Source organism: Anser anser, assembly GCF_964211835.1.
Source record: "Anser anser genome assembly, chromosome: 8".
NCBI lineage: Eukaryota > Metazoa > Chordata > Aves > Anseriformes > Anatidae > Anser > Anser anser.
The window spans coordinates 26,028,599-26,050,328 of NC_139728.1; the positions used below are offsets into that span (position 1 = coordinate 26,028,599).

At 41.1% G+C, this 21,730-nt stretch overlaps 1 protein-coding gene across 3 annotated transcripts in view; it reads left to right on the plus strand.

Moving 5' to 3' along the window:
* Window positions 1-8,207: 8,207 nt before the first annotated feature.
* ZFYVE9 (zinc finger FYVE-type containing 9) overlaps window positions 8,208-21,730 on the plus strand; it is a 59,631-nt gene continuing 46,108 nt past the window's right edge. For 2 of the 3 annotated variants that reach the window (XM_083846985.1, XM_083846987.1), the window contains exon 1: window positions 8,208-8,370. The gene's annotated coding sequence lies outside the window, so the exon portion shown is untranslated. Of the gene's footprint in view, window positions 8,371-8,430; window positions 9,098-21,730 lie in introns of those variants that run through there. The other variant, XM_083846986.1, reaches the window with a different exon arrangement.

Consider the following 21,730-nt stretch of genomic DNA (forward strand, 5'->3'; position numbering starts at 1 on the left):
TATCACACAGGTAAAAACAAGATTTGAAAAGGATTAGATCTTTTTCTGAATAAAACGTGTCCATTCATATTTGATAAGTACAACAATGAATTGACTTAATTTGTATATCAAACTTGTAAGAAAAAGATGACTTTTTTGGTCAGAGTATATAGCTATGTTGGAAGAAACAAAAGGAAAGATTAATGTCAAAAGATGTCAAGTCAACATTCTTAATAATGGGTTATTTTTTCAGTTTTGGATTTTTCACTTTGAAATATTTTTATTCTGTAGCTGTATGTAATTAAAATTGAGTCAATTTCAAACTGTTTTTTTTTTCTAAAACTGCGTTGTCCTTAGAATTTTCCTTGCATCTAAAGTGTTGATATTTGGGGGACCGGGTTTCTGTTCACAAAAACAATCATTCAAAGATCTTCCACAAAACATCCTCTGTGCTACTGTTCTGCTGGTGGAATTCCTTTCTGAAGCGTCTGATGTAGTTTGTCCTCAGCTAGCATATTGGGTAAGCCTTGCGTCTCTGAGTGAGTGCGTCGAGCCCAGACTACATTCACTGAAGCCCACACAAATGCCTGAGACTGTTTTCATGTAGACCTACTTTAGGAGCTTGTAAGCTGGTACAGTTTTGGAGATTCTACGTTAAAAAATCACCTGCTCTTCACCGCTGTGCTTCATGTTGGCCATGAAGCATGGTATGCTTGTTGCATGTATGGAAAAGTGTATATGGCTTTTTAGAGTAGTCTATCAACAACTCAGAAAATTCCTTCTAGAAGCTGTGAGATACACTGGTTCATCCTCCATCAATATCCCACGATTAAGGCAATTTTTAGACCAACTGGGCATGGATTATAACCTCTGTCCAAATAATGAGAGTCTCAATTCTCCTACTTTCCACCATCCTCTGGCACAGCTCCAACATTATTCCTTTGAAAGATGGAAGACTTTATATAATTGCGGAAATTAAATAATGCTGTAGTTGAGATAGATGGGATATGAAGTAAAATCAGGAGTTTATGATTCTAGTCCAAAATCTTAAATGTATTTTTTGAGTTATACAGAACAGGTTGTCTGAGGGAACGAACAGGTTTCAACTCTAAGTAAAGTGTTTTCAGATCTTCAAATGGGAAATGCATGTTTCTCAGCGTTTTAGGAAGATGAAGTTAATCTTTCGAACTCTGTCCATTTTTGAATCTCGAGAGTCCTTTGTTTCGGTGAACCAGAAAGCACGTATTTAGGCGATGACATCGTATCTTCCAAATGAAATTTTTTCATGTAATCATCATCATAACACTTCTCATAGGAGACTCTCAAAGCGGTTTTACAGACCTTGATGTGGCCTCATACATGACTTACTCATGCTGTGCATACAACTAGTTCTACTGTACACACAAGGGAAGAGGATCAGATGGGTTAAGTGTCACTCAGCAAGTCGGCTACAAAGTTGAACAAGAACCTTTTTCTCCCGATTCAAAATCCTGGCTTTTTTTTGTTACTGAGCACAAACATGTTCATTTGGAACATGTTCATGAATACCCAAACCCCGTGGGTATTCATTAAAGGCATTTCCAGCTACTGGCCAGACCAGGAATGTAATCAGAAAGCTTCTTAAGCTTTTCCAGGGCTTCCAAATACAGATGAATAGCAAAATAAACAATGAGAATGAAATGATCCAAATATTTATTGTTTCCTCATTAAAAGGGTCTACTAAATCCTTTAATTTGACTTCTTGCTTAGCAGAGGCTTTCAGATAATCCAAGTATCACATCTCAATCTCAATTACAGAGTCCAAATAATAACCCTCAAGAAGCTGTTGTTGTGAATACTGGAAAAATAAATCCTGTTTGCACAGGGATTTGTGTCTTCACTCTCATCTCTTCTTTGCACTAACACTAGCCCTGCCACGTCCATGATGATCCTCTCTACCACAACGACCTCAGCTTCCTCCAAATTCACTGTGACACTCCGAGGCCACGCCAGCATACGCTGGGAGTAAGTAATGTGGTGGGGTGTGTGTGCTGTCTGAGCAGCCGGAGCACACGCTGACTGTTAACAAGCTGGCTGCTGCCACACTGAATATGTAACAGCTCAACTTGCTTCGGCTCACCCTCTCTATGCCTGCCTGTGGATTGCCACAAAACTTGTATGAACTTAATTTCCTTTGAGACTTACCACTTTTTCAGCTGAGGCAGAAATTGGCCAAGAGATCCTAAAGATATGCAGAGAGAGCAAAAGAGAAAGACAAACAATTTAATTAAATGTGTTGTTTCCTTATGAAGCTTAGGCTAATAAACTAAAATGGGTGCCAGAGGGGGAGAAAAGAAAAAAAAATCAAGATGTAATTAAAGTCCAAAACCCTTGCTTAAGCTCTCACAGAAGTTTAACACAGATACAGAGACAGATCTTTTAAAGCCTCAGGGCCAGTGTCAGAAATATGGAGAGAAAATTGATGAATGTTTCAAGATGTAGCCAGCATAACTAGTAAACCAGTTATGTTCCCTTTTAAATGTATAACCTATGAGAGCGTACTTTTGGAAAGGATTAAAATGTCATCTTTATTTCTCCTAAGAATTCATGATATTTTTAAAATTTAAACCAGACAGAATAAGGATAGAATGACTCTAAATTGACCCACACACTGAGATGGTGATATAGCAGGTCTTTTTCTTTTCTAGAGATTAAATCACATCTGGTGGAAAATGCATCACAGGTTAATTAAGTGCCTGGGTATTAGTGGCATTACTGCATGACTCACTAAGTACTGAGTTAACCTTAATATAGCCTTCTGAGGATGTTTAGCCAAGCATTTTTATTGATTTAGATTGTTCTGGTGCAGGTAGTACTTGAGTGTAATGGGTGAACCCTGCATAAAATTTAGAAAATTAAAGATTCAAGGCTGGTGATGTAATAAAGGTGTATTAAGACAGACTCCAAAGGAGCTGGGCTATGTCATTCAGCCACTAGAGGGCAAAATCATTACATTGTAATCTTCACTGAAGGTCTCTTGGTGTCTTTGGATGGGTGTAATCAGGAGATGGTTTTTACAGTAGAAACTAGATAAGAGATCATTAAACACGCCGTTAGCAGTGGTCGTCGTAATGAATGTTTACAGTATTGTTTCTGTCAGAGAGTGATATGCAAGCAGTTACCAGCAACTGCATGGGGAAGAAAAAATCTGTTATTCCACAAAACTGAATAAAACCATCAGTCATCCAAGAAGTTTGGACCCTTAGGTTCACAGCACAGGCCTTCCCCACTTACCACGTGTATCAGTCAGAGGCTGAGTATGTGGATCAGGAACTACACTGGGAAAGTAATCAACATTTTGCTGTGAGGTTTCCTGATCGTTTGATGATACAAGTTCAGCCCAGGAGCCTCCTGAATCCGTGTCAAATCCTGGAAGGGTTCTGAGCCTCATCTATACTCCCCTCCCCAAGTCTGTCTTTGACTTTCTAGTAGCAAGTGGTCCAGTTCTTCTCTCCCTTGGCTCTTGTCCTCTCCTGCACCTATGCCAACTTATCATCATGCATCTACTCTCTGCTCCCACCAAAACTCATGCTCCATTCAGAGATCAGGGGCGAGTCAGCTTTCCCATAGACCAGAGAGACAGCTTGGCATGAGAAAGATCAGTATCCTGCTTGTGAGAGCAGCCAGAGGCAGATGCCAGATAAAGAACTGAGTAGCAGGATAATCATATAGTGACAATTCTGAGGAGTTCCCAGCTTCCAGCAATGCATGTCTCAGGCTTCTCGAGTGAGAACTGTTACATTTTTATGCAATACACTTCAAAGGATTTGCCTTCTGTGAACAAGCACGCTCATCCCTTCTACCCATGTAAACATTAGCATCCACATGGCTGCTCCCATCATGTGCTCAGGGACACATGATCTGTGTCAGATGATGCTGAAGGGGATGACAGGTTGCTGCTTCTTAGTGCCCCAAGGAAATCAACTTCTGCATAGACAAGCAACCAGAATCCACAGCTGTGATCAACTCATTGTGTCTCATGGGTAGCAGACTTACAGGACCAAACTCCTGTATGTGTTAAAAATAGTTTTTAAAAGCACCTTGTTTTCATTTTGACAGTCCCAGCGCTGGGAAATTTAACTTGTTCCTCTCTAAAGCATTTCCGTAATTAATTGCCTTCACTGGTAAAAGACCTTACTGGGAAGCTGAATAAGTCTGCCTTTAGCATAGTCACTGAATTTTGGAAGTACTTCAAACCTGTGATTGAGTCACCCCTTCACCTTCTTTTTACACATGGAGGTAGATTGAATGTTTTCAGTTTTCATCTAAATCATTCTTACTGGTCTTCTCCGAACCATTTAATTTTCAGCTTCGGTTAAAGAATTAAGGGATTTGGCTCTCAGATTTTGGGAGTAGTTGGACTAGTGCCAGAAAAAATAAAGACATTATTCTATATTCTCCTATTTATAAAGCCAAGGGTTGTATTAGCCTGTTGGCCCACAGCACTGCACCACCTGCTCATTTGCTTCTGATTATATGTGATGACACTCTAGGTTTTTGAGCATTAACTTGTTACAGCACAAATTCCCCCATCCTATAATCATGGTCTCTATTCTTTGGTGCATGTTGTTACATCTGGCTGTATAGAAATGCATATTACTTGTTATCAAGCTGTCTCAGATACTTTCTGTTGTGACTTGTTATTTGTTAATCCTCATTGTTTACATCACTTGCAAACTTTGTAAGTGATGATTTTATTCTTTCCTTAAAGCCATTACTATCCATACAGTATAGTACAGAACTAATCACTGTATGACACAGAAACGCATTCTTTGATGATGACTTCTTATTTCCCCACTTCGTAACTGCCAGTTAGCCAGAGTTTGAACAGTTTAATACATGCTGTGATGAGTCTCTGCCATTCTGGTTTCTTAATTAAAATGTTGCAAGTTACCAAAACAAGTATTTTACAGACCTACTTACCTTGATCCACCAAACTTGTAATGCCATTAAAAAAATCAATTTATTTTGGCAAGACTTATTTTCCACATTAATTTGCATTTATTTTGTTTCCATCCTTTAATTCTTTTTTAATCAAGTAATGTAGCTAATGACCCATTATGTTACCCAGAATTCTTGTCAGGCTGGCAAGTCGAAATTACCCTTGTCACCTTGTTTACCCTTTAAAATATCGGTACAATATTTCATCCAGTGCTCTGGAACTTGAACAGCGTTCCAAGATTTATTGAAAATCAACATTAATGGTCTAAAGATACTCCCTGCCAGTGCTTTTAAAACTTTTGGATGAAAGCTATCTATACCTGCTGATGCACAGCCTTATTAGCTTCTGTTTAACATCCCCCTCAGTGCCTGTTGTAATGGAATGTATTTCATCATCATCATACGATATTTGTGTATCATCTGGCTCTTCCCCAAATACAGACCAGAAATATTTATTGAGCTCTTCTGCCTTCCTGTGTTATTGTTAGCATTTCTACTTTTTCCATCTAGTAACAGACTCAAACCATTGGAAGGCTTCTTTTTCCCCCAAGTTTCTGCAGGTTTTGTCAAGTACTTTAAACATTTTTGTTTCTCCATAACTGTTGTTCATAGATTATTCTTGCATTATTTTGAATCCTGTATCAGTTGCCTGTAACTCCTAGCTCTCAATGTACATTTGTTGCTACAAACATCCGTCTTTGTATTGACCCTGTAGCTCTCAGCCGCTCACTTCAGGGACGGCATCCCACAGCTTCCCCTCACCTTTCTAACTTTGGTCTTGTCGCCTACTTTCCAGTTCCCTACCTTTATGCAGGCTGGAGTCCCCACATCCATACACTGTCCTTTATGACTCTTTCTTGTTATCTTCTCATAAAGAGCTGGGCAAAGATGGTAAAAGACTTAGAAAAGAAGCGGTGGATCAATACAAAATGTCCATGCTATCATCTGGGGTACTATTTAGCACGTTTTTCTTGTCACAACACTGTAGATGCTCACTGACATGAGGCTGATGTACTACAAAGAGCTGAAAATATTTTTTTCAGAGTTTGTACCTATCAGTCTCACTGAATGTGCAAAGTAAATGATCCGTGTCTTACAGGCTTGCTGGGACTTGGGACCAAGATTATTGATTTGGTTTGCACGTAGTTTTTTTTACTATTCATACCCAAATACTTTGTTTGAACACGAGCAGAGGGAGCACAATTGGAAGACAGGAAGGACAGTCTCCCTGTTTCCATCTCAGGCATCTGGCATCACAACTGCCTGGAGCTGCAACTTGAGTTTTGCTGAGTTCCTGCTTCTCCAGATACATCATCTTCATTGGGAACAAGTCATGTGGCATCCAAGATGCACATACATACTGAGAGGGGACAGAGCATGAGACCATGCCTCATCACCTTAACTCGTAGAGATTTTTCCCATCACTTCTAACTCTTTTTTTCCGTGCTTTCATGAGATTGATTTCTTGCAGAACAGCCAATTATGATCTTCAGGTAAAAACACTCAGTGTTCGCTGAATTCCAGTGACAGTTGCATGTAGAGGGATTAAAGCAGATCAAAATTCTGGTAGTGATAGGACTCTGAGACATATGTAGATGGAAAACCTATGCGCTTGCATGCATTTGCCTAGAGGGTATGAAGTGCTATATTGATCATCCTTTAATTTATTTCCTTGTTGTTTGTCAGGCAGATTGCATGTTTAGCAGTCGGAGCTGTTTCGTGAGACTTGTTTTGAGGATAGTGATTGTGCACTGGACTGGATGAGAGCTCCTCCTCCGTGCTTTACAAGCATGACACCACTAAGGAGACAGCATGATGGGGTTAACCAGGAATGCTTTACGGGAGAAAATAAATTCCATCTCCATTAATATGCTACTACCAGATATGATTGATTAGTATTTTTTATCTCATCAGCTGTTCTCCCATGGATTGATGATTCAGTTGATTGGGAGTATCTTATATTTTCTGCTTGAAAAGCACAAAGTTCTACCAGAATCAATGAATAAACATTAAGTGCTTCCTTCTCATTTCTGGCGGGATGAACTGATGCTCCTAGAGAAATAAGAAATAATGTTACCACCAGGGCTCATTACACCTTATTCAGCGCTGTACATAGGAAGCTAGTGGAGAAGCCTAACTCCTGGAAACTGGCAGCCAGCAAGCGCAAAGACCTGAAAATGTGCTGTTGGTGAACGAAGAGAACACAGAACACAACACCCGCTGTTCCCCGTTGCCGGGGGTGACATGGCGCCCTGAGGCGGCCCTCACAGGCGGTTCCCCTTCAGAGCCCGGCGGGGCGCGTGCCGTGAGCCGTTAACCGTTAGCCACTGACCGTTAGCCGTTAGCGCGCGCCCGGCGAGGCGGCACGCGGCTGAGGCGTTCGTGAGGCGGCGGGGCGAGGCGCCCGGGGGGCGGCAGCCGTGCCTCAGCCCCCGGAGCCCTCCGCCCGGCAGGGGGCGGCTGTAGGCGGCACAGCCGGCCGCGGGAGCCCGGGGCTGGCCGAGACCCGTCCGCCCCTCGCCCCGCGAGCCCCGCAGCGGGTCGCACACGCACACGGGGATGTTTTTCCTTCACAGACGGGCTGCTGGGCGCCTGCAGCCAGGGTAAGGGGAGGAGAGGTGGTTCCTTGCTCCCTCCGTTTAATGAAAGAATCGGCGAGGCTCTGAGTAATGGTTTTGCATATATATCCCTGTCAGCTTGCACTTTTGAGTCAGTTTCTGTGAGGAATGAGTACGGTTTATTTTATTTTTTTCTCCCTCTGGAATCCTGCTTTGCGTGTCTTTGAGCAGGTGGCTCCGTGGCTGTGCCTTTCTCCAGCCGGCTGCGGATGGCCGTGCCCGCGCAGGACACGGCGGCCCTGGCTGTGGGGGGGGGAGAAATTATTTTTCGAAATACGAAAATAAAAAACAGATAAAACACGGACGGCTCCCAACCAGCCCCTAGGTGCGGCTGGCTGCGGGGCGCCTCGCCGCGAAGCGCCCGGGGGACCGCGGTCCCCCCCGCCTCGCCCTCTCCGGCTGCCTTGCGGTGTGCCCCCGGGTCCCCCCCGGAGCTTGGCCGGGGCTGAGGGGCGGGCAGGCTCCGGCGGTGCCGGGTCACCCCCTCCCGCGGCAGGCGGCGGGGCGGGGGTGCGGCAGGCTCGGCGCTGCCTCCCCGGCGGTGCCGCAGTGCCGTGCGCTGCCTCTGGGGCCGGCCAGGGGGCGCTGGCTGCCGGGAGCTGCGGCGGCCTTGGCCGCGGAGCCAGCGAGCGAGGCCGGCTGGCGGGCGGGGAGGGCGGGCGCCGGCCTCTCTCCAGCGCTCGCAGGGGGCTCTGCGGGGCCCGCCCGGGAGCTGAGCAGCGGCGGCGGCGGAGCGCGGCCCCGGGGGATCCTCCTCGCCATGCAGACCCGGCGGTGCCTGCCGCCTGCCGAGGTGAGTGAGCCCAGCCGAGCCGAGGCGTCCGCCCCCAGGCCCGGGAGGCCGGGGGACCCCTCTCCCCAGGCCCCTGCCGCCCGGAGCGAGGCCCCGCGGGCGGGGAGGGCTCCGCCGCCTCGGCCCGAGCTGCCGCCGCCCCGGCCTGGGGCTGGGGGGCTGCGGGTGCCTCCTCCCCTCCGCCGCCCTTGGCCCCCGCACGCCGCCGAGGGGAGAGGGGCGATCGCCTCTCAGCCCTCCCCGGCCGGTCCTGCGAGCCCCCTCCCCGCTGTTCCCCGCCGTCCTTGGGTGCTGCTCGCCGGGTGCCTGCGCTGGGCGACCCCTTAGCTCCGAGGCTCCTGCAGAAGGGCGAAGAGCCTTCGCCCTGCTCATCGCGGCTCGCAGCCGGAGCCTCCCCGGGACCCCCCGTGTGCCGCCGGGGCAAGGCTCGGCTCGGCTTGCCCCGGAGGGAGCCAGCGGGCAGCCTGGGCTCGCAGCCCGGGGAGGGGAGGAGCCCTGCTTGCATCTGGTGCCCTTTTTATGGCCTGATCTCTGCTCCGGCCCCGGGCGCTGAATGTTACTCGCTCATCGCGATGTGTAACAAGTCACTCCCGCAATGGTGGTAGTGCCGGAGGGGGATGGGGCGAGCGGCGGCATGCGTTTTGTAACATCTCTAATGAGTGCCACTGTGGTCAGATCTCACCCGGGGATTAACCGGCACTTTTGGCGTGTCAGGCTTTTTGCAGAGGTGGGTTAGTTACTTGCTCATAAACGTTACGGTTAGATAGGTGCACATGATGGAGGGTGGCTGAAGGGCTGTTTTCATCTCTTAACCAGGCTGAGAAACAAGTAGCAGATGGGAATTGGGAGACTTTCTGCTTTAGCGTTCACTATCTTGTTTATTTATAGATATTCCTGATTATTTTATGACAAAGCTTTTTATTTATTTTTTTTTTTACGCATACTTTCATTCAATTCAGATATTAGAAGTTGACTGAATAAGGAATCTCAAGATCTGGCAGTCTTTGTATTAAGCATGGTTGTATTAGATTAGAATTGCAGAATGACACTGCCCTCAATATTTTGTTTCAGGCCAAATCCAAAACTGGAAGGGGCCCTACATAAACAAATAAAATAAGAAAGACACTCAAATAAAAGCTTTTATTTTTTTTGGGTAGAATTTTATTGCCTAGGTGATGTTTTAAAACATAATTAACTTTTATTAACAAATCATTTTCAATTGCATGGAATGAACCCAGATTTTAGATATACCTTCAGTGGTTGAAACAACATCGAAATCCTTTGTTACCGTATGAAACCAATGGTGTGTTGTTGTTTTTTTATTTGTTTGTTTGGTTTTTAACTTATGGCATGCCATACAGAACTACAAGAACCAGAGAGACAAAAATAAAAGTCTCTTCAGAGGTTTGGAAAATTTGAAATGGAAGCTGAAAAAGGGCCTAAAATCAGGCAAGTCTCCCTCTTATTCAAGCTCTGATCTAAATCTAACAAGCTACATCTTCAGACACATTACGGTGGATTCTGCAGTGGCCTGTTGCTTTACGGTGCCTTCTTTGGTGTGTGAAAAGGGAAGAAAAAACACCCCAAAGCGGCAGTACTGAGTCCTGATATTTGGAGTAGCTTTGAGACAATTATTAGGCTGGGGATTAAATACTTTCAAACACATGTTTTGGGATCTGAGGCCTGGGGCTAAGGCTGACGTGAAATAGAGTGGCTTTTTTAGGTTGGCATAACGTCTGGCTGTGACTGTCTCAGGGAACAAAGGTAGAAACTAAACAAAAAAGCAGTATTAAAACTTGTGGCCAAGGAATGATAAGCTTTTAATGTCTGTTGTGGCCTGTCCTGTGCGAACTTTAGCATAAAAGAGGTTGATAGTTTTCTGGTTTACAGGTTCTTTGTGAAAAAATTACTTGAAATTATTTTGCAAAAGCTTTGCTGTTGAATTAAAGTTGGCCAGAAAGAAATGTCTCTTGGAATAAATTGTGTATTCATATTTTGTTGATCAGAATAATCTTTTTGATGCATTAAGGTGAGAATCTTTCAAATACGTGTCAGTTTCTTGACAGAAAATAAGATGAGGGATAAAAATTGCATTGCAGTTAGTATGTGTGCTGATGAATCAGGGATCTGATCCAGAACACTGTTGGAAGATACCTGTATATTTATAGACTACTTTGAAATTTTTATGTGAAAAATTACTGTGTGTTTTTTTTTAATGTGTTCGAGATTAAATTGTCTAAAGAAATTAAGACAGCCTGTTTTAGTGCTCTGTTTGTCATTCCTTGTGAGATTTGAACTTTGGAATGATCAGAAATATGAACTGACATGCTCAGTTTTCCCTCCTGTTGTTTTTGTTATGCGTTGAGAAATGTTTCAGTACAATGACACTAAACAGTTACAATGCTTTTTGTATTGGTAAGAAATGTATAATCAAGGATAAACGGATGAAACTAAGTTAAAGTATGAGGTCTAGGTCGTAGAAACTGCTCTAGAAGTAAGGTTAAAAATAAAACTTCTGTGTTGGCTCTAAGTGTTGGTTACGTCTTGCAGCATTGGGAAGATTATGTCAATTAATGTCAATAGATGGGAAGTTTGAAAAGATATACAAAGAATCCTTCATTTACAGAGTAGTTTCTACTGAAGTGTCTACTCAAATTAGAATTCAGGATACACATTCATATAAATATATTTGGCTAGCAACTGGAGCAAAACATGCTATATTGTTATCCAAAGAATACGTGTTAAAAATTATTCTGAGATAAAGGTAAACAACCAGTATCACTATATATATGATTATTTGATAGATAGAATTATTCTATTTTTACAGACAAATAAAGTATTTTCCTTCTTACTATTTAGTTGTCTGGTTAACAAACCAAAGTCTAACTTTTTTTTTTTTAATTTGGCTGTTGAGATTCCTCGTAAACCTTTCACATTTATAGATTGTAATGCACCCTGTTACATCTTAAAGAGTGTAGTTCCCAGCTGGTGAGGAGCTGAGGAGGAATGAGTGTGAGTGTCCTCGGGTATTAAACTCTGTCATTCCTTTAAATGTTAGTTTCTAGAGAAAATTTTGAAACACTGAAGATCTTGTGACCTAGGATTAATGGAATGTGCACTCAGGGCTTTTGTCTTTGTTTCCTGAATGCGCTTTATGATGTTTTCTCTCTTTTGCATCACACACGTGCTAGGTTTGGGGTATTTAGGAGGAATGTTGCTCTTTAGACTGCCATAGCAGATAGGTGGAATAGGAAGAATACTTTTAGGGTAAAGTTTATATGTACTCTTTCACTGAATATTTCCAGTGATGTTTTGCTGTTGTGTTGCTAGAAAAGATAAGTAGAAACGTGTGATATTAATACTTATTTTTCAGAAATAACAGCCATCCTACTAGTCTGTCAGCATGAAATAGACTGAAGATGAATGGTAGAGACAATCTGTAAACGGTCATTTAAACTATTTTAAAGATCTTTACTAGAGTAATTATTAATCTATAAACACAGGTTAAAGGCAAATAGTATGTGGCCAGGAGCTTATGGGTGACAACACTGGGCAGATTGTTCCTTCAGAATTCTTTCTCTAGATCTGCTCAAATGGGGTTTAACTTAAAGAAGTCCAGTCAAATGAATTTTACACAGGCATAGTTCTGTTAGATTAAAAAAAAAAAAAAAAGAAAAAAAAGAAAAGAAAAAAGTGATAAACCATGTGAAACAAGTGTGGAGTCACAATCTGTAGATTTTCTGCATTTTAGAAAGTGGGGAGCTAGAGTGCTCTCTGAATAGCTTCTGTGATTCTTTCAGTGTAAGTATAAACTATGGCAATGGTCGTTTTGCCTTAGTTTAATTCTGTTATAAAGATCCATGAGGAGAGCTTAAAGAACCTTTAACATTGTTTTGCTTCTGTGTAAAATTCTGTGCAAAATAATAATATGATATGATTGATATAATAATAATATGATTGATAATAAATATGTCAGTCTGACTATCTTATTTTTGAAGTTTTGGTGTCCATATATTATTTTTTTTCACATATTCTATCCCCAGTGTCTACTGTACATTCGGCAAATGAGAACATGGACTTCAGGCTGGGTTTCTACTTGCACTTTATTTTTTTTTAATTTATTTTGTACTTCTCTCGGTTCTTGAGCAGTAATTACTAACCTGCATATAGAATCATTTTCAGATAATGCTAATGGCTGTACTCTCTATATGCTGCTTCTATGTTGTATATAGAATATATAAATATCTTGTTTACTATATGTTAATATTCCTTATATCCCTGATACTTTGATGGGAAATGAAGCTACGAATCTGCCATATGAGTCTGGGGGGGTCGTGATGGTATCAGTTATTTACGGGAGTATGTTGAGGTTCCAGAAGCGTTCTGGTATGCAATGCTAACATCAGCTTTGTTTTTCTGTCAAGAATTGTATTACATGTTACCACTTTATATTTTTATTTCTATTTTCTATACTACCCCCCCCCCCATGCCTTTTAATATCCATAGGAAGCTTGGTGAGTATTTTTGATGAGATTGATTGCCTAATGAAGTGGAGTAGGACTTGACAAGTGGAAATAACATCACCAGTTAAGTTTTCTTACAATTGTTTTGTTAGATTTCTGCTACTGGTTCAGTTCCAGCATAGTAACAGAGATGGAAAGCTTTCTAATGAAGGCTTGAGGCATCAACTGATATTTTTGATAGTGGTGCTGAACCTTGTTTTAGGGCATGGCTTTGTATATAAAACAAAGCAGTAATGTGTCTTCACTAGCGCCTTCCTGTTAGTTAGCGGGGTTGGAGCTGAACTGCTGGTCGCAGTAGCTAGAAAAAAGAACTAAAGCCTAATGTAGAAAAAAAGCTGTAGCTGTTTTTTCTTCTATTATCTGTGATGAAAATACTTCTGTGTTGTAGGTTTCACTTTGGTAACTATTTTAGGACTGCTTCCCAGCAATTGATGATTAGTGACAGAGGAATTAGGCATGATAAGAGATGCTGGCAATGTTTTGAGCCTTTGCGTGTGTTGAGAAAATCCTTTGCCCTGTTAAGAGTTAGAAAATAAATTCAGTCTACCAAATTATGACTATTTTTACTGGTAATCTTTCATTATGAGTCTCACTTAATGATTTCTTGTACTTCAGTTTTGCCAGAGAGCATTTGGGGGCCTGCCTAAAAAGGCAAATTATTTAGTATTTATCATAAGTGAGGTGTCATTTTTTTGTTAGTGAAGTGGTAGCTGGGAGGAACTTGTCCTTCCACCTTCCCAGCATACAAAGAATCCGGGGTCATTTCCTACCAGGTGATGATTTGAAGTTAGGCCACATCTATGTCAGAGATTCATGTGTGTTCTTTCAATTACTGAAGTGCCGTAGTCGCCCTAGTGATACTTACTTCAGGATACTTGCAATTTTAAAAATTACTGTGATGTGAAAGTTTTTGTTTACTTCTATGATATACTGAAACTCTTTTATAAATAATAGACCTCGATCTTTATACATGAGCTCCGAGTACACCATTCATATTTCACTCTAAGTTTAAAATTTTATCTGGGGAGGTGGTAGGGTGAAATAAGTTAGAAAATTCACAGGAGATTATCAATGGAGGAACATACGCTGATACATTTCTCTAGAAAATAGTACAGTGAACTTAAAAGGAGTTGGTGATGTTCAGTGCAAGGAGCAGATCAAAGAGCTTTCTAAATCCCATAATAGCTTCTCTATCTGTGAATGACACTGACTATTAGAGGAGCTTTTCTATTTCCAGATTCAGTTTTGTAGTGTCAAAACTCTGCTTTGAACTCAGTATACATGTTGACTTTGCCTGTTTGCACTCAACAAGTGATCTAGATGGTTGATTTAGGATCGCTAAAATGAAGGCCAAGCCATTTGTAACTATGAATTTACAGTAAATAGAAAGTGATGATAAATTCAAGAAGAATTGGCAAATCAGGTGAATATGCATAAGATGTATTGCTTAATGTGTTGGCCAGTCAGATTATTGAAAGTCTGGGAGATGTTATAGAACAAAAATTGCAGATGGTTCCAGATCTGGGATTTTTTTGTTTCTTAGTTATTATCTTCTGTACTGTTATTTCTTATGTTTCTTTTAACCTGGTCAACGACACTGTTCTCTCATTTCTTTCCTTTTCTTCTTCAACATCTTCATGTTGTTGTTGTTGTTCTCAAGCTTTTACTTTTTGGATAGTAGGATTTGAAGAGGAAGGTTTAGGAGTGGTGCCATCAGCAGTAAGCTGTGGGGCTCGGGTTCCGGTGATCTGGATTCCTCCGGTCTGTACGGTGCCCACACCTCATTCTGATCCTGGGCGTGCCGCGCATCCGGCACCTCCGAGAGGTGCGCTCTGCTGATCCGTCTGGGGGTGACTTGGGTAATCCCTGCCCCTGCTACAAAGCAGAAGAAAAAATGTGTTCCCTCTTCAAGTGCTATGGTTGGGAGCTTTGCATAACAATTTAAACAAAATCAAATTTGTTTTCACACCAGACTGGGAAGTGCAGTGACTAAAGAGGTAGCATATATGTTTTTTCTTCTTGTGTTGTAGAGCAAGAAAGGCAAGTGGGCTTGAAGAACTTGGATCTTACATCTCCATTTGTGTCAGCTCCACTAGTTGTTGGAAAGGGGCAATGTTGACTTGTCTTTTTAGGACATCACAGATCCAGGGAGTACCATGCCTGATGTCATGCAAGACTGAGGACAGAGAGCTGGGCTTGATGAAGTTGATGCTCAAAAGTGCTTAATGGTTCTTGGGTGGAGTCATTGCAGCGTGCTGGTCCAGTCCTGCAGACTGATAAAGGAACTCCCATCACCCTAGCTGAAGCAGTGCGATTGTAAAACCACATTCATTTCTGATGGCCAGTTCTTTTCGATCTGTAATTCTTCAGAATTTATGTGAGATTTTGTAAGTAACAGGGAAATTCTTTCAAGGTCTGGATGTGGAAAGAACTGTGCTTAATTTTCAATTAGAAGGTAGGTTGAATGAGTTCTGTAGCATAAACTGAATCTGATGTTAGATGTACCCGAGTTCTTTGAGGTGCTTTATTTGTAAGCATATTGTTCTACCATCATTGGAATGAAAGAAGCTTGTTATTCTGTAGATTGAAATCCTTTTTGCCCCGTAGTATCTCTTCCCTTCCTTCTCCTCTGCAGTAACCCCAGCATTCTCACATAACACCTTAATTCTGTTTTTTCCAGAGCTGTGTGGGTATTGATTGCCCAGCAGGTTGCTGCCAAAAATACATAGAGCAGCTGAGTTCTGCTTGCCTTTCCCTCAGAGAAGAGCCATTTACATTTGTTTTTACAGTGCAGATACTAATTTTCATGAACGATTTTTTTGGGGGGAAAAGACCAGTATAAAAAATTATAAGTGAACAATGTGCTTCCATAATCTTCATTTCCATAGGAAATGAAATAAAAAATACAGTAGTTGATAAGCAGTAGTACAGAGCACTTGCCCAGTACATAAGTCCTCTTCTAATTTGTGTTACTGAGACTGGGAATATTGAGGTTTCTTAACAGGGTGGAGAGGACACAGAAATTACGTGTTTAAAATATTCCACTTTAATTATACCCAGTGAACCAGTCAGGTCAATGTAATTTTTTATTCCTTATCTGCACTGTAATGCAGATAAATGAACATTTAATATGAACTGAGATTGCATAAATGGCAAGTTCCCTCTTTGCCTATTAATTTCTTGGGAATATGTTTAGCAGTCTTTTTGAAATTGCATGTTTTTCTGCTCTACAATGGAAATGCATGCTGCTGGCTGCTTCTGAGACTTGTGTTTTGTAACAAAAGACACAGCTAACTCACCTGGAGCTCTCCTGAGGTCAGTGCTTCAGTGCATAGCTCCTCTCTGGGGGCTGGCCGGTTGGATAGCCCTGCAGAGCACGTTACAGGTCATCGTGTTCTGAGGTTGCTTTGTGAGTGGGATCTTGGTGAGTTCATAATGAGTATGGTTTTGATCTTTTATTTGGTGAGTTTAAAAGTTTGCATAAAGCACACTTGGTAGGTTAAACTATTATCAGATTGCTTTAAATAGCATATATGTTGAAATAGCCACTTAACTGGAACATCAAATTGCATTGATTGTAAGGATTTCTTACTGTATTTTTCTCTAAATGACGAAGATTGAATAAAAACTCCGTATACTTCATGTATTGTGCTGTTCTTCTTCAATTCTTTTATTAATGTAACTTAATGTCATTACTGTAGCGTCAGTCTACCTACATACTTTTGCACTTTCAAGAAATTGTATTAGACTACTGCCATAATATCCTTTATATTGTATTTACCCTAGTTTTAGTTAATGTCACCTGTAAAATACGTTTTAACCTATCATGGATGTTTGTGCATAGATTTTTTATTTTTATTTTTGTATACTCCTGCAGAATGAACCTGGGTGTTGTTATGATGAGGATTAAAACTTGTTTCTTGACATTGGTGGGCAATAGATATGTGTATATTTAGTGTCTTTGCTCCCTCATTCTTCTCTTGTAATGCACTTCGTAGTTGTATTCCTTTTCTTTTACCATTAAGCTTCATTTCTGTACAGCTGGCTCGTAGATGCGGTTGTACCATCTACTTGGAGAAAATGCAAAAAGTGGCACTCCTGTATTTAATGAAACTTTTCTGAACCTGGGCTTTCAAACATGGATCCCTGAGGGAAGCAGGTGGCTGTGCTGATCCTGGGTGTTGGACACCTGGTGTTGTATACGTCCAAGTTGTATTCCACACTGCAGATGGCTGAGGGCTTTAACTGGATTCCTGAAGGTGCCATGACATCAATAAATGATGACAAGGATAGGTAGAAGGCAGGATGACAGGTACAATGATATCTTATGTTTTGACTGTTATTTTGGCCATGTTTTTTCTACATTTTTGATAGATATTTTTTCTAAAGACTTTCATTTATGTCACCACTGATACTGGGTTTGTTCCAACCATTCCTAGCAGTGAGGAATGAGCCTGCATGGTTAATAAGGGCATTAACAACTGCTTTATACCAGTGGATCTGAACAGTGAGGTTGAAACGTGGGGTTTCTCATTTCGTATGTCAGAGAAGGAAGGGAGCATGGGTAAGGGGGAAAGAAAAAGAAAATGGTTGCAGGAAGAAGTGAGTGAGGAAGGAATGTGTTTGAGGGGGGAAAACAAGATGAACAGACAAAGAGAATGGAACACAAGAATATAGTAGTATAGTCTGAAAGGGAGAGAGAGAAAAGAGTGGCATGTGCAGAATGAACAGCCTTACCAGTGGGCAGAGGAAGTGGCCAAGGTACCTTTTTTCTGGGTTGTCTGAATAATGTTGCATCTGAGTTTTTGGAGGATTTGGAGACATTAGAGCTCCAAAAGATTTCTGGAAAGAATGTTTTGACTCATTAATAATGAATGCTTTCTGAAATTCTGTTTTGTATCTGTTAAGCCTTTATTTCCTTTGACTACAATGTTACAGAATTATGGGCACTTAGTTTTATAACTAAAACTTTTCTGAGTCTAATGTACATTTTGAGCAAATGTCCTGGTTGGTATATTGCACCACTGGAGCAAGGAAAAAAAGCTTTAACGTGAATATGAATGCAAGACACTCACCAGTTCTGTTGGTTAGCATCTAGTCCCTTCAGCACTGTTAAAAGGATGTTAATGGACCTCAGCGTAAATGAGAATCATGCTCAGAAATAGCAGTGCAGCCAGTTTCAGTACACACTGTTGCCATGGTTGTGCCGAGGTGTATGGAGTGAGTTACTCGTTACAAATGACTTGAGACGTAATGCACGGTGAGCATCAGCAGGGTAGGTAGGTCCTGATCGTAAACATGTGGGAATGAACTTTTCGACATCTCACAAGACAGGAATAGTTCACAATGTGTTAGTGTTTGTCTGTGTGTGTCTGTATATATGCATATATAGCAGGTTAATCTCAGCGTGACATAAATAGGTCAGTACAATTGGAGAAATAAATTGCTAGTAGGAATTAAAAGTTACTTCTTTTGAGATAATTTCGGGTTGAAGGGAGTGTGAGAGAAACATTCATAGATCTCTGAATCTATTTTCAGACACATGGTGATCCAGCTCTGCAAAACACAGGATTTGGGAAATAATAACTGCTTGCTGCCTCTAACAATGCTATTTCCTATTAAAAGAGTATATGGGAAAGATTATAGAAAGCTGTCGTTACATAGCTATCAAATGAATAAAGATGACTACAGCAGCATTGGAAAGAGGATATATCCAGCCGTGTTGATAAAGGTAGCTTTAGTAGCAGATTGACTGATGTTCAGTAAAAAGTGCCAGTAGACTTTCAGGCTGCTTTTCTGTACAGACTGCCCTTTCTCTAAAGAGCAGCTGAGTGCATAAATTGTGTTGCTTCTAGCAGCTTCTCTCCCCAGTGGGCACAACTCAGAATTGATGGGCTAGGAAATGGTAGCAAAGCGGTTTCCCTCTGCCCGCTGTCCTTTTTATCTGTCCCATTCTGGTTGTGTGGCAATTCTGGCTTTTATTATCAGATACAGATCTTGCTAACGGCACCTGCAAGTATGGGTCCCCTGAGGTTTTATAAAAAGGACAGTTCCTTGGCGTTTAATTAGTGATTCTAGGCAACCTTAGTCAGTTTTTCCCATATTGCCCAAACCTAAGAAATATCTGAAAAAAAAATCTGTGTGTCTGGGATTTGTTCTTGCTTCTACCCTACATTAGAAAGAAGGAGAAACTTATAATCTGTTACAACACAGGATTAATCTGCTCTGAGATGCATAGCATGTAACTTTAAATAATTTTACTCTTCAAATCTTTTAAGCTTTAACTTCTAATAGTCGAAGCGTTGTTTCTCAAATACAGAAACATCTCAAATCTTTGAATAAAAGCTACATGTCCATGACAGTCTTCAAGTGTTTTTAAAAAGCACATTGTAGAATTGAAAACATTACGTGGAATCCATAAACAAATGAAGAAACATGACTTCATATTAATTAATGTTTAATACATTGTGAGTGGATTCTTTGTGGTTTACAATATTTTAAACTTAGAGTTGTGTAAAGCAGCGTGGACAACATAGGTATATAAGACACTACATTTTGAATTAAGCTGTATGAGCATGTAAGTTCGGGAAAGGATTTTCTCTTTTACCTAACCGCTCCTCTGGAAAAAAATGCATTGAAGGCAGCGCTGCGGTGTAAACCTAGCTATTTGTTCTTTAAGGGAGCCAGTTGTGGATACTTTTCGAGCCAGTCAAAAGTAGTTATATAAGGAGGACATGTGGTTCTTGTCTCCAGGTGCTGACGGCCCGGCCTCTGTAGTGTGCTGAGAAAGTATGGGCTTTTTGGCAAGACTGGTTTTTGTGTCAAGAAAATAAATCAATTTCTTTCTTCTTGAAATAGTAAAAAAAAATAGGAAATTGACTTTATATTCTACTGTAAGGTCTTATAAAGCAGGTGTCCTTCTCCGTTGGGTTGCTTTCTCTTATTTACTGAAGGACAAAGGTTGGGAAGGTTGCTGCAATTTTTCTTGTCTCCCTGTTACTTTTGACTGTGATACTTTCTGCAAGGCTTCTTTGAAGTTGCTGCTCTTTTGACTGCCTTACTGCTGCTCTGGCATGCGTGAATGTCTCCTTACGGAAACTTGGCTGGAGACAAAAGTGAAAATAATAGCTTTAAAATGGCACAGGGAAAAGTAAAGGGAAAAAATGCAAACATTAGTGAAATAATTAGAGAAACTGTGTTCTGCTTTAGGCGTCATCCATCTCTATTTGTGGAATTGATTGGAAAAAAAAAGACAAACCAATGCAACACTGAAATAGTTTATCTTTTGTCAGCATTTGTGGGTAGAAAGCTGGTACAAAGTGTTGTGTTCCACCAAAATAGCCTGCCATGCCCTAATCTACTCTTGGGTTAATTTGCATTGAATAGGAGGAACGTCAGGGAATTATGGTAAATAAAACAAGCGATACTTGGTCATCATGGTTTTTTGGTGCAGGAAAAGGGTAAGCAGAGACTGTCTTGTTTATATTTGTTATATCTCACCTCTTGCTGCTGTTTTTAGTATTTCTTATTAAATGGATGTAAGACAAGCTTTGATGGAATTTTTCAATCCTGAAGTGTTTCTTAGACAAGGTATTTTTGAAAAATCCTGTTGCTATTTTCTGAGTCTCCATTAATAAATAAGTTTTTTTTTTTTTTGGTCACATTTCATGGCTGCTGGTTTCATTTATTAAGAGAACAATTCATGTTGAAATGTTTAATTTGTGGCCCAATCTGAAGCCCTCGCCATTGCAGGCATTTTCCTGCGTGTGAACCAGATAGTGCTAATGCTGGCTCACAAACAATTCATAACGCCTGCCCTTCTTGTGTTTGGCACCCACGAGAGAACAGCCCTATACTGTCTCTGTGCAGAATGAATAGATGTTTGAGAGTTGATGAAGTTCAGAAAGATAACTGCACTGGAGAATGAAGCTTGCTTTCATTCATTTAGCGTGGACATGCACTGTCCATACGGGCGCTGTTGTGACAGCGTGTCCTGAGACTGGTCTGAGGGCTGCTTTGAGGGAGGAGCTTTCCTAGGTAATAATTTGTCTTTCTACTTACATTAATTCTTAACAAGTAATACAAACACATATTCATGTGAAACTTGACTAAAAGTTGCTGCTTCATTTGAGAGAAGGAACTGTTATGAAGTGCCAAACTGTTGGGCGCAAGGTACCTTGCCATTATTCCAAACATTTTAGCGCTTGAGTGAGGAAGAAACCGCACCTTTTCCATGAGTGAGGACTTAGTTTTCAGATTAACTGATCAGATGGTTAAAATAATTCATACTCTGTAATTGATGTGTCCCTGCTACCTGTTTTCACTCTTGTTTAACATTACCACTTTCCTGTTAATGTAAGCCCCTGCTATGGTATTTGTTTCTTGTTGTGGTTTTTATTCTCGCAGCGTTTGGGACCTGAATATGCCCGCTGTACGTTGTGTCCTGAATCTCCCATCTCATCATTCCAGAGTGTAGACAAGTAGGAAGTTCAGATTCCAGCGTTGAAATCTGGGTTTGCATTTAAGATAATGCCTTATTTGACTAATCTTGCAACAATAAAGTGCCTTAAAATGGCTGCAGATGTATTCCTGCCTACTCAGACATCTTCTCACTGGTAGCACATTATAGAGGAGCTGTAGTGTAGTTAAGAGTTGGATCCTTGCCAGTAGATGGAAGCATTTTTTAGCATCTCTTCATGCTTGGAGCTTTGTATTTTTTTACATAGTATTGAAATTGCTGCTTTTTCAGTCTCTTTCCATTTATTGTAAGCTATTCCAATTTGTGTTAGTTCAGATTCCTTCCATTTGGTATTGTAAACATTTTTTACATTCTTTTT